The sequence below is a fragment of the Heliangelus exortis genome, chromosome 1 (assembly GCF_036169615.1).
Source record: "Heliangelus exortis chromosome 1, bHelExo1.hap1, whole genome shotgun sequence".
NCBI classification, from domain to species: Eukaryota; Metazoa; Chordata; class Aves; order Apodiformes; family Trochilidae; genus Heliangelus; species Heliangelus exortis.
Window position 1 is genome coordinate 68,095,737 of NC_092422.1, and position 12,875 is coordinate 68,108,611.

The following is a 12,875-nucleotide window of genomic DNA, read 5'->3' on the forward strand; positions in this document are numbered from 1 at the left end:
AACATCACACTCGTCTTTATCTTAAGCATCCTTGGGACAGTTTTTTTGCAGGAGAAACTCTAGTCTGGAGGAACAAGGATATTTCAGATATTTGGCACCGGGCTACTCACTGCAAATTCTGCTGCACTCCGCAATCATTTTTTTGGGGGGACAGATGCCAGCTGGGGACTCAGATTGGGCCATGAAAAACCACCATCGCTTTCATGAGAAGAGAGGGCTTTGCTGCCATACAGCCAGATACAGGAGAGGTGTGTGGGACACCCTGGGGCTCTGACAGGGGCAGTGGCTGAAGGGCACAGCACCAATTCTGCTCAGCCAAGGCGACTGATGTGTGAGCAGCCCTGGCTTCCCTCAGTAGAAGGCATTCTGCAAAAATCTTACACAGACCTTTGTGAAGTTAGAGCAAAACTGTTGTTGCAATAATGTGAAGAAATCACAGTAATTCTTTACAAGATACTGGATAGCCACACCCTGCATGTGGAAGACAAATGCTGAAAGCACCAGGAAAAGAACACTAGCTCTAAGACAGTACCCATCCCCACATATGCATATATTTAAAGGGCCCATTTACCCATATAATTTCTTACATGGGAAAATTGTATCACAAGAATAGAAAAGGTCGTATTTCCATTTGCCATGTATTCTCTGCTCTGCTTATCTTTCATTCCTTTTATATATTTACCTACTAAATGTTACTCTGGCTTTCTCTTTCACTCCAGTCACACTAAAGATAGGGAAGTTACATACAGGTGTCTCCTCAAATCAAGAAAAAACATCTGGTTATCTTTTGAACAGATTTACTGATACTTACTCCCATACTCCCTCCCTCTGGGCAAAAATAACTGTGCAATACCTCAGGCAATGTCATTCTATGTAAAACTTCCCAATGCTCTTCAAGTCATGTCATCTTGTGATTATGTTTTTTTCCTGTTGTGAAGTAAGAGATGAAAAAGAGGAGCTCATATCAAGAGATTTAAATAGGGGAAATGGAAATAACTCTGCATAGTCTAGTACCTACAGAATGACTTTTCCCATCCTGCAAAAGTTAGACATTAAAAATATTTACTTTTCATTGTATATTGGGAACAGAAGATTGTCCAGGCTCTAGGATTTTATAAACAGCTAATAAATAGATGCAAGTCCATTTCAGAATGGTTTACATCCCTCAAGATGTAAGAAACCATCTCAACTCCTTGCTCTCAGTCATACCCTGAGTATACAAAAGCCTTCCCAGCTTAACTCCCAATCTAACAACAGAAAGTTTCAGTTTCACCAGTCATTTGCCATTTAAAGACACTTTTTTTTTCCTCTCCTACAGAAGTCCCCTCCAAAAGTCATATATCTCCATTAGATGCTCAGAAATCCAGTGAGCAATTTGTAAAAAGCCATAAAAAGAAAATAAAGCTAAATTTAAGTAATGCCAGATAATGCCTCCTCTTGGAAAGACTGAAACCCAGATATCTCAAAAAAACCTGAGAAACAGTTGTTTGAGTGACTTAAGGCAAAGAATTCCTAGGATTTTAAAATTTCACATCTAATTGTGAAGAATTTAAGTTATCATTTTGACCTAAACATGCAAAGGTGATGATAGTGAGTTTGAAGCTAGAGAAGAGAAAGGGCAAGAGTAACACGTCTGTTAGCACATTACAAACTGAATACATCTCACAAGTGGCAGCAATGCAGAAGCTTCATTTCAGAGACTAAATATTGGGCTTGTTGTTTTACTACAAAGACACTTCAGGAGCAAAACCAACAGCTGCTACTCCTGATTTAATCCCAAATAATGTAGAAATCTGTCTGAGCAGGCAAGCCCCCAAACTTTCCATGGAAGAAAGGGTCTGTCATAAACTTTCAAGTCTGGAGAATATTTACAGTATCCCAAGCTCAGCAAATGTTGAAACTCAGATATTAATCAGCACTTTCACAGGAAGAAACCGAAGCAAAAAGTGATCTCCTCACTCTCAGTCAAATTGGAAAGATTGACCTACTTATTTATGGTCAAACTGGAAATTCAAACCAAAAGTGAAATATCGCTACTGGCTTTTTAGCATAGCACAGGAACTAAAAAGCCAACAGAAAGCACTTTATACTTCACTCTGTGATCTATACTTTTAATAAGACCACTTTTTAATTATTAAAAAAAAAAAAATTAATACAGTATTGACAATATTAACATATTCCTAGAGACTATAGGCTAGTGTATCACAATTACCAATATCATAAGTACTACTTCTACTTTTACTGTTTGTAAGTCCCAACACCTCTTATTCTGACCACATGCTATTAAAAGATGGAATTAATCATTCCATCCCTTCTTGCTCAGAGCACAGATGGGGAGATACAGCTGAGCAACTGGTACATCAGAAAAGTCAATTCTTTAAATATCCCCTTACTATATTAGATTCTGGAGGGGGAGGGGAAGGTGAGAAGTTGCAAGATCATTAAGGGTAGTTTAAATGGCATCTCTCCTCTTCCCAGAGACAGGGAATGTAATTTCCATATCCCAATCAAGCTTAAGAGCATCCAGCTGAAGGTCACATTCAGATCTGCCTCTTGCAGCCAACAAAATGTTCTGCTGCCTCTTAAAAAGCCCCCTTTGCTTCCCATGACTTCAGCATGACAGTATTTCCATCAAATGTAAATAAGTAAGTAGAAGTCACAAGTTGCTGTACAGAACTTAAAAGGTAATTGAAAGTTTCTGAAGTACTTCACTCTAGAAATCTGTGCAATCACTCATGACCTGAAGTGCTTGTTATCATATACAAAGATCCAGTAATTAGAATCAGGAAGAGAGGTGCACTGTGATTAGAGATTATTGGAAAAAATCTAGCTAACAGGAAGTGTAGAACATAAACCAATCAGTACTTAAAGCTACCCTGAAATACCTGCGGTTAATTCAAATGCCAAATGTTAAAAAGCACATTTCCATATTATTAATATCTTCAGAAATGAATAATGATCAGAAGCCATTGCAGCATTGGCTGTAATGTCAGATAATCCTCAGGTTTAAAAAAAAAAAAAAAGATGGAAAATAGCATCAACATCCCTTCCTCTCCCTCTCTACACTACTTACTCATCCTTCAAACCAGCCCCTGACTAATAAATTTATTTCTTTGGCTAGCCAGCACCTCCTGAAGAGTCCAGACAGTGGCAAAGGCTATTATCACATATTATCACTTGCATGGGTGCCCATTTGCCTCTCAGTGTAGGCACCTGAAGCAGCAGCTCCAAGGAGAGCAAGGCTCACTTTGCTTGCATGGCTGAAGGCTCCAGACTTGTGCGGCATCCCCCTGAGTGAGGGGATGCCTGAGATTGCTGCCCAGGGCTCTGAGCTTCTCACCCCTCAGCTGTCACATGCCACCTCCTGGGGCCACCCACCCTGGGGCCATAAACTCATGATGGAAGACAGCTTTGTGGGATTTTTAGTTTTTTGGTTTTAAGGAGAGCTCTTATGGGAGTTTTACTGAAGCCTCCAGAGACTCTGGGCGGAGCTATTTTGTGTACACAAAACTGCTTAAAAATCAGCTCTAACTTGGGATAAGTTAGAGCACATGTTTTGTCTTCAAGACAACTACAACATTTGTTTTCTGAAGATGGAATTTTATTATTTTTCTCCTCTTTGATAACAGGAGCAGGTCAGGGTTTTCAAACGGAGTATGAAAGTGAGTACAGAAAGGTCTTCACTGTACTATAAATTATTTCCTAATTTTCTCACAACAGTCCCTTACTAGGAAAATATTGATTTCTTTTCCAGACTTCTCTTCTGTAACACGTGCTGAAGTGATCTGATACTCACACTTATTTCAATTTGCACCTTTCTTGTTCCACACAAAATACGCACCAAAGTTTTCACAAGGAAGTTAGATGCTTTGCAATATAGACAGCAAATTGTTTAGAAAGATTTTTATTTTTTAAATTAAATATTTTTATTCCTTGGTAAAAACTTAGTTTTGAATTAAATTGTATAAGCCATTGATCTAGTACAGTCACAGAACTCAGGGAAATAGTTAACTTAAAAAGCAGCTACAGTGCATTCCCTAGAATTGCTCTTCATCAAAAAGTTGTCAAAGATTTTTAATATGCAGAGTTACCACACAAATTAAAAGTTCTCAAAGCATATCTCCATATAAGAGGCCATCATTCCACAGTGTCATTATCTGCTATTAATATTTCCATTAGAGACTATCACATGCTGCTCTGAAGAAATGCAACTGTTCACAAAATGAATCCTATTATTGATAATGCTCTAGGGCATGACACAAATGGCCTATTTTTATTTCTACATTTAATTACCTCCTATAAATAGCTTTCAAATTTTTAAAGGTAAAAGCTCAGTTCATACTGAAACAAGTGTATTTTTTGACCCATTATCTCCCAACCAACCTGCTTGCAAGAAAGGAGTCAAAGGCTGCAGAGACCACACCAGCCCCTCTGCACAACCTCACTCCCCAACAATCTGATTTCACCAGAAGTTTGAACAGGCTGGTAAGTCAAAGCCTGTTTTTTCTATTTGAGCAAAAAGACACTTTGTCAACTATGACAGGTCTTATAATCCCATTTTTGCCACACCAAGCTCATAATCAGTAATCAGCTTCCAGTGCAGCTGACATACCAGGACCCACTTCCCAAAGGACAGACCTTGCCAAGCTGACAGATGGCAGTTTCCTATCTACAGCTCCCATATTATAACTCACATTAAATAGACAAAAGTTACACTTGTTTTATTTCTGTCTAATGCTAAATAATTGAAATAATTTAAATTAATTTTGGTGGGGTTTTTTGAGGGGGTTTATTTTGTTTTGTTTTGTTGGGGGGTTTTGTTTGTTTGTTTGTTTGTTTGTTTTGGAGTTTTTTGTTGTTTTTTAAAGGCATTAAGTGATTTAAAAATTTTGAGGGGGAAAGAGCTTGAGGTATAAAAGCTGAAGAGCTTGCACTGGCTTGCTCAGCAGCTCTCTGCTGGTTCCAATATTTCTCTCTCTAGGGCTTTTTCCATGAACACACAAGTCCTGCATTTCCAACGTATTCTTTACACTATGTGCTGACTCCTTGGTGGTTTGAAAGATGTGAGCCTAAAATGAAGTTGCTATTCCAGATACCAGCCTTAAATCTCTGTCCCCTTGTCTGAACAGCCAGCCCACTCACACTCGATCCTCCAGCAGGGCTTCGCCTCCAGTTACTACCTCTCTCAGAAAAAAATGTGGTGATATAGAAGGTAAAAGGTGCACAGCTCCTTTGCAGGGAGAGCAAAGCGATCCCCTCCAGCCTCTGCAAGTTGAAACAGCAGATTTCATCTGAATCAGCATTTATTTTACTACATTGCATTTTGAAGATTTGCAACTTTTCATGAGATCCAGCAGCACTGAGGGCTATACCACCTTCATTTTGGCCAAAGTAACACCTCCATCTGAAGGCATGCTAGGACATCTGGCTGGAGTTCTGGCTGGAGTGGCTGTACCATGATGCATTCTGTGACCAATGCTCCTGTACTAGCAAAAGCCCACACTCCCCTCCAGGCACAGTTACTGGCTTTCCCTGTTTCATCTAGGGAAACAGAAAAAGCTGTTCTTCTGCAAGTGTTGCCTTGCTAATGGATGTGGTACCTTTCCACAGGGCTGGCTTTGCCCAGCACATCGGCAAAGCCAGCCCCGTACAGATTCAGCCTGGAGAAGACACACCTTTGAGTAAGAAAGCAGCAGCTACAGACAAACCTGAGGCACACAGAGATGTCAACATGAAGAAGGACACACAGCACAACTCGCCAGGATCACACCACATACTGTCCTGTAACAGGAGCAATGTTTCTCCAGGGAGCGCAGGCAGAAAGGGGAGGTCTCAGCATCTCCCCCTCCAAATGTCCACCAGCCAAGCCAGAGGAGAGCACTGCAAACCCATTTTGATGCAGCCCCCGTTGCTTTTGCAAGCAACAGGTCATGCCCGTATAGACACCACTGGCAGAACAGCCACACTGGCCACACGCTGCCACATGAGCCACTGTGGTGGCTCCAGTGACTCACAGAGCTCTGTCCCCATCGCCACAGTCCTCAGCAAAACCATCTGCCAGCTGGAGCACAGCTCTAAAGAGGACTTTGGCCTTTAAAGCAGAGGATGTGAACTGAATAAACTGGACCTCATCAATGAATTGCAATAATTTTCTGTATACATTTGCAGGTATGAATATACTATTCCTTTAAGGGAGAAAAAGAATACTTTTAAAATTGGATTAGATGGCAGGGAAAAAAATTGTGTTTTTTCACCTGTGTCTCAACTGAGTATTTTATGACGTTTTAATAAGTAAATATTGAGGAAAAAATGTTTTTAATTACTTCAAAAATGGAAGTGGAAGAAACAGAAGATATGCTACACCTAATAACAAAAATCTCAATAAAGCTCATTAAATCAGTGAACAAACAAGGAAGACTATATGCCACTGTAGTATAATGGCCATGCTCAATGGGAAATTCAGGATGCACGGTCACCCATCTTTCTTGCTTTACACTGCCTTCCCTCTACTTTCAGATATTCCCCTCCTCTCTGCAGTGCTGGATGACTACACTTAATGACTTCAGACAATCAATTGCAAAAGTGAACCCATGAGAAACTGCAGGAGGAATAAAGTTCTGTGCCTACAACCAAGTGTGAAGAACTGTGCTAGCACTTACCAGGCATTACTGATGGCAGTGTCTGCAGCACTCGAAACTTGTTGCTGACTCGAGTTAGTTGCTCTTTAAATATCCGTACCACATAGTTAGGAAGTACAGCATCATCAAGAGAATGTGGATTTTGCATTGCTTGACCTTTTTTCTACTAATTTTCAGCAGACTATTTATGTTAAAATCATATGCCATGCAATGCAGTGACTCCAGCTATGAATGCACAAGTATGACTGGCATATAGGTGGTGGCACTAATTAGCATGAAAGCACTCCAACAGGCAGATTAGATGGTATCTATATTCACACTGGATAGCTTTATTCATTAACAAGATGTTATTTTGGAAAAATAAGCCCAAAGAGCCCTCATATATCTGCTGTAAAAAGCATTTCATAGCACTAATGTTTCACTTCCAGTTATTCATGCTATATCCAATTGCCAAAACCCAGCACTTACTGCTCTGCAGGCGCTCTGTTAAGTGGGATATTCAGTAAAAAAGTTACAAGCTCATCTCTTCACTGGGTCAGTCCTACTTTGCAGAAAGTGTAATGCAGTAATGTTTTATTTACAAAGTAGTTTTCATGCTGTGTAATATGTACATTCTGGCATCCTTTTATAAGCCATTTGCGATGGTACCAATGAACGAGGTCTGACACCAACTCATTGGTAACTTGCTTAGCTGGGACGGGTTGACATGTTTATTAAAATACAGTTCTACAGAACTATCTCCTTCTGTTTTAAAAATAATCTGCCTAAGGCAGTGAGCATCTTCTGGCTTGGCTTTGTAAAGAACTTGGCACCCTAATATCACTTGTTTCAGCACAAATTGCTCACACTGAGCATCACCCATCTCCTGCTGCAGCACACCGTGCCCGCACAGCCACAGGTGGCAATCAAACCCTTGCCCGCAGCGTAGTGGATTAAAAACTTAATCCCAAATTCATTGAACACTCATAAGGCTCATTAACTACAATCCCTGGTTTGTACATGTGAGAAACACCAGCGTGAGACGAGAGGTCAGGAGGTGACTGAGCTTTGCTTTCATCTGGCACAACTTGGTTTTTGACACCAGTGAAGCCAGCGTCACAGAGGGTAACTCAGAACAGAGCTTGTAGGAGATAAGTACTCTCTCAAGAAGTTGGAGGGTGCTTAGTTATATCACCATGGTACCAATGTGTCAACAAGAAAAAAGAAAGGAAAAAAAAAAGGTTTTAATTGTTCCCTCAGTTTCCTGCATCAGAAACAAATTCAGCACATTTTTTTAGGTCCAACTTTCTTTTTTTTTTTTCCTCCCAGGCTACTTTAAAATACTGAGCAATGTTAGCAGTCACAGTTAGACATTCCCTCAGATGGCAAAATGTCCATGTCTCAGAAAGAACAGTCTGGCAGGAAACAGTCACACTACAAAAAGCAGAAGTGTATCAGAGCCAAGCACTCTTACTCAGCCTTAAGCAACTCAACAGGGTCTTTTGAGTAGGATGGGTGATGTAGTTTTCCTGTCCAAATAATTTTCCATTAAATATCAACCCTCTCCTAGCAGAGGACAAATACGGTGAATGGAAAGCAAATTTCGTAATTTTATTACAAAACTATGGCAGTTTCTTTTTTCTTAAAAGCAATCCTGACATGAAGCAAAACATCACTCGTTCTTTTTTGGTTATTTCCTTTAGGAATAGTAGCTGTCAGGATTGTCAGGCTTCTTCCCCTGGCTGGAGATAACCCCATTTAAACCTTGCTGTATTCTACCACATCTGCAACATTAATGCAATAATTTATACACTATGATGAAGCCACAAACCCAAAATTACTGTAATGACATCTGCAATTCAGAAACTACAATGAGAAGGTTGAAACCAAGAGGGGGCTGTGTGTATGTATATAATTTTGATATTTGTGTTTCATAACTGCCCAAATCTTCATCTTGCCCCATCTGCAAGGCAAGGTAAAACCACACGATCTTAGTGCCACAGAGTTCCTAAGGCTCGGTTTGTTCAATGCACTAAAAGCTTTACTATCTTGAGCTGAATCAAGAATTAAATGTCAGTGCCCATGTAACTTCAACACTATTCCAGCACCAACCTAGGGAGCCCCAGGTAAGGCATTTGTGGTGGGACAGTAACTGCATGGTCCAAGCAGACTGATGTATTACAACTCTACTACAAAAATATCTCTGAAAATAACATCACAGGCTCCTGGTCTACTTCCTCCCGCCCTCTGGCCTTGCAAAACTTTACAAGTCTGCTTCAGCATTCACATCTAAGCAGTGTAAGATTTTGATTGTGCAATGTGTCCCATGCATGCAGCCTCATGGTGGAGCCCACACAAGGTTCTGTGTGATTAAAGACACCCACCCACCCAACTGACCCTGCAGTAAAGCTTAATGTTCCTCAGCTGCATTTCTACAACCTCCGGTGCCTTCAAGTGAAGTGCGATTGAGTGCCATTTGTTTAAACAATTTCTTTTAGGATGTAAAGGACCAATTATGTTTTATAGTTCATTTTCTTGAGCTGCTGCATCACTAATTCTAACAGAGTTGGCTCTGTCACCTAAAGAAGATCCCACTTCAAGTAGTTCCCAAAAACACTGAGTGACAGCAGAAGTTGCTAGCTGCACAACCAGCTAAAACGCTTGGGGTGAAGTAGCACATTTATTGGCATAGCACTGACCTGAGAGCTAAGGTCATATATTCTTTGCAAGATACCATCTGCTCATCTTTAGACCCAAATGCCCTATTGGCACAAGCACAACCCATCGCCAAGTTCAGAAATCCATCAGTGGTGCTTCAGCTGCAGGAGCACAACACACACACACAGCCTTCCAACTCAAACATTAGTCCCCTGTTTGCCTTCTTTCCTTTGGTTTACATTAAGAAGAAGAAAAAGCTCCTGTTTATCACATAAGGCACAAGCAATAGAAAAGCTCACTCACATCTGCTCAAATTGTTGATTTTATGCTTGTTAAGACTGAATCATCTAAACTGAAACATCTTAGCAAGAAGAGTAATAACTAGATAAAACAATGTTGTTCTGTCACTTGTATGGTCACTGAAATACTATGGGTCCATCCCATATTGCTGCCATGTAGGTAACAGGGTGGAAAAGGGGCTTAAGTTTACAACTTAAGCCTTTTATTCAGAATTTTACCTAAAGAATTACCTACATTTTATGTTCTCCCATGTTTTGGGAGTTACAGTTGCTTCTCTCAAAGAAAGTAATTAAGACTTCCAGCTTTCAAGTCATGGGGGGAAATACTTCTCTTGACTTTACCTACACCTTGACCTCAAGTGTTTGAGTAACTCACTTTAGACAGAACGATCCTATAGATACAAACATGTAAAACATACCTGAAGAAAAAATTAATACATGGAAAAAGAAAACTTGTGGTCTGTATCTAAAAAAGCAGCCCACCTCAGAACACCATCATTTAAAATAGATTTAAAGAGATACACTTATGATGCCAGCATTTCTAGTGGGTCTCAAGGTAGAGCATGCAAAATGGACCGCCTGTCGGGATTAAATCCCATACTCTATATTTGGATGCCTAACTCACGAGTAGTTAGTGCAAAGGGTCTGAAGGCTCCTTTTCAGGCCACACCTTGCATAACTTTCATCTTAGCCTAAAAATAAACATAAAATGAGAGAAATCATTTTGTAGACTTCATGTTCGGGAACTTATCACCCAGCAGTTGCTACCATCAGCACAATCCTCTTGCCAGGGAAGCCAACCAAAAGCACCAAAATCAGGGGAAAAGCCCTGGCCCATCCCCCTTTCTTCAGGTGTGTATAGACCAGAAAGCAGCACCAGCAACACAAAAACACAGGGAAAACACTCCAGAGGAATCAGTTTTTCCCCCTGCAGAGCACATCAGCCTTCCTAAACACCACAGAGACAGGGTAGAAGTGCAGCCAACAGACTGGGCTGAACACTTCAAAGCAAGAAGAGCTTACTAGTCTCTGCATACAACCTACTTTGGATATTTGTGTATTCCATCTCTGGGTAAAAAAAAAAAAAAAATTATTTTCCATCAGCTCTAAAATACATTGCCAAAAAAAAGGTACAAAAAGCATACACAACCCTCTTAACTATAGACAAATAGTTTCTTATATTATCTGTGAATTTATCTCCAAAAAGAACTGTGAAATCTTTGCGAAGATCAGCCAAAGTAATGAAAATGGTAATTTTCAAAGTAACGGAGGGAGCAGGGCATGAACAAGATGGTCTGCTTGCAAGACTACAAAAGAACTAGTTCATGTGACTGCTTTAAATTCACCTGGGAATTACATCATACTTCCAGACACAACATGCAGAAGGTTTGCTCTCTTCTCACTTCATTTCTCTGACCAGGCATGCAGAAATCTCCTAGCAGCAACACCAGGCTCAAATTTGCAGCACTATGGGTAAAAATAAATATCATCCTCAAGCTGCTGTTCATGCAAACCAGGCAGCAAACCACATCCAGCACCTGGCAACTTTTGCCTACTTTCACCATGTCCTGAAAGCCTGAAGGAAACACATCCTCCTCACACTTGGAATGTCAGAGCCACACAGTGACTAACACAGCAGATCAGCACTAATGTACACACTACCTGCATAGGAAATAAAACAGGGAATGAAATGAGGGACAAGAAATGAAACCTACCACACACAGAAGGCTCCACTCATCCACAAGACTGGCTCTTTCCCACCACTCACTCCCTCGGGACTTGCAAGTGGCAAGTTCTTGGCCTGCATGTTAATGTGTCTGTGGTAGATCAGAGAGGCTGTGTCAAAGTATCATTGAGAAACAGCCACTTCAGCCCAGGCTTCCCATGGCAGAGGGCGGGATATGATAAGGCTTCTTCTCCTCCACTACCTTTGTACTGAAACTCCTCCCTGACCCTTTGGAGCACTGGCCTTGAAGCCAACAGAGCTCACCAGCAGCAGCATGGAAACACCAAGAAGTGTGCAAACCACATGCTTTACACAGTTCTGAAATTTCAGACTACAGGAGGGTTAATCATTTAGTATTTTTAAACACTGCCAGTATTTCAGACAGAAACTGCAGACTCCTGCTACATTTTTTTCTGGGATGGACCCACTTCTTACTTGTTCTCACCAACAAAGCGACTAAGTTTGGCAGATTCAGCTGTTGTTTATTTCCCTGTATTTATATAAATTCTGCTGCATGCTCAAGAAACTTAAATTTCAGGCCAAACCTCTGAGTGCATCCCAAAGCACAACCCCCCAGCAAACTGAACTACCACCCAGAAAACAGAACTGTGTGTTGTTTGCAAAAGCACTTTATTTTTCTCTCACAAAGACATCTCGGATAACCACACTTGAGAAGATGAAGGTTTCTCTCAGAGCACAACATTCATGACACAGGACAGGATGTTTCTGGCACAAGCTTTCCTGATGCTGACTCTACATCTTCCTTGTTATGAGACTAAATTCCTATCACTGTAAACCTCACTGATGACTCCTGAGAAAAAAGCACATTAAAAAAGCAACAAAGAGAATGAAACCTTCTCAATCACAGTGTCTATAAAGACAGAGTGATACAAAGACACACAGAATGGTTAAAACTTAAAAGCAAAGCAGAATCTGTTGGAGAAGTAAAAGATTAATTTCTCATTCCTGACTGCAAGTGTGTGGGGACAATGACAGAAATCATATGTAATAAAAAAACCCAAAAAAAAAAAAAAAAAAACAAAACCAAAAAACCCCAAACAACAAAAAAACAAACAAACAAACAAACAACAAAAAAAACACACCAAAACCCAAACAAACAAAAAACAACCCCAACAAACTCATTCTGCATTTCTTGAGGAATCACTGCTGGACATAACATTATGGATATACAGTCATACTTCCAATGTACTAAGTAAATCTAACTAATCAATTATCTGCAAATATATCTAGATAAATTATTACACTATTATATAAGTTTACAGATGCATTTTCACTTTTCTCTACCTAAAAGTGCTAAAATAAAAACATTTTTTATTTATTCCAAATAAAAGTATCCCTTCCTGTCTCTGGCATACAGGACTACACTACCACTTCCCATAGCTGAATGTACGTGGCCATGGAATCTGTTAACAGTAAAACCACTGCAAATGTTACACCCCAAATATCTATCAAATATGAAGTATAGCTTTAGCCTCCATATAAAATCTAGATTCACATGCCACAGAACACTTCTTTTTTTCTATGTCAGCGTTAAATATGGAAGTATAATAATCA

At 40.1% G+C, this 12,875-nt stretch overlaps 1 protein-coding gene across 1 annotated transcript in view; it reads right to left on the minus strand.

The window, feature by feature from the left end:
* The window catches only part of DHRSX (dehydrogenase/reductase X-linked), a 169,929-nt gene that overhangs the window by 142,184 nt on the left and 14,870 nt on the right, over positions 1-12,875 (minus strand). The window lies entirely within an intron of this gene.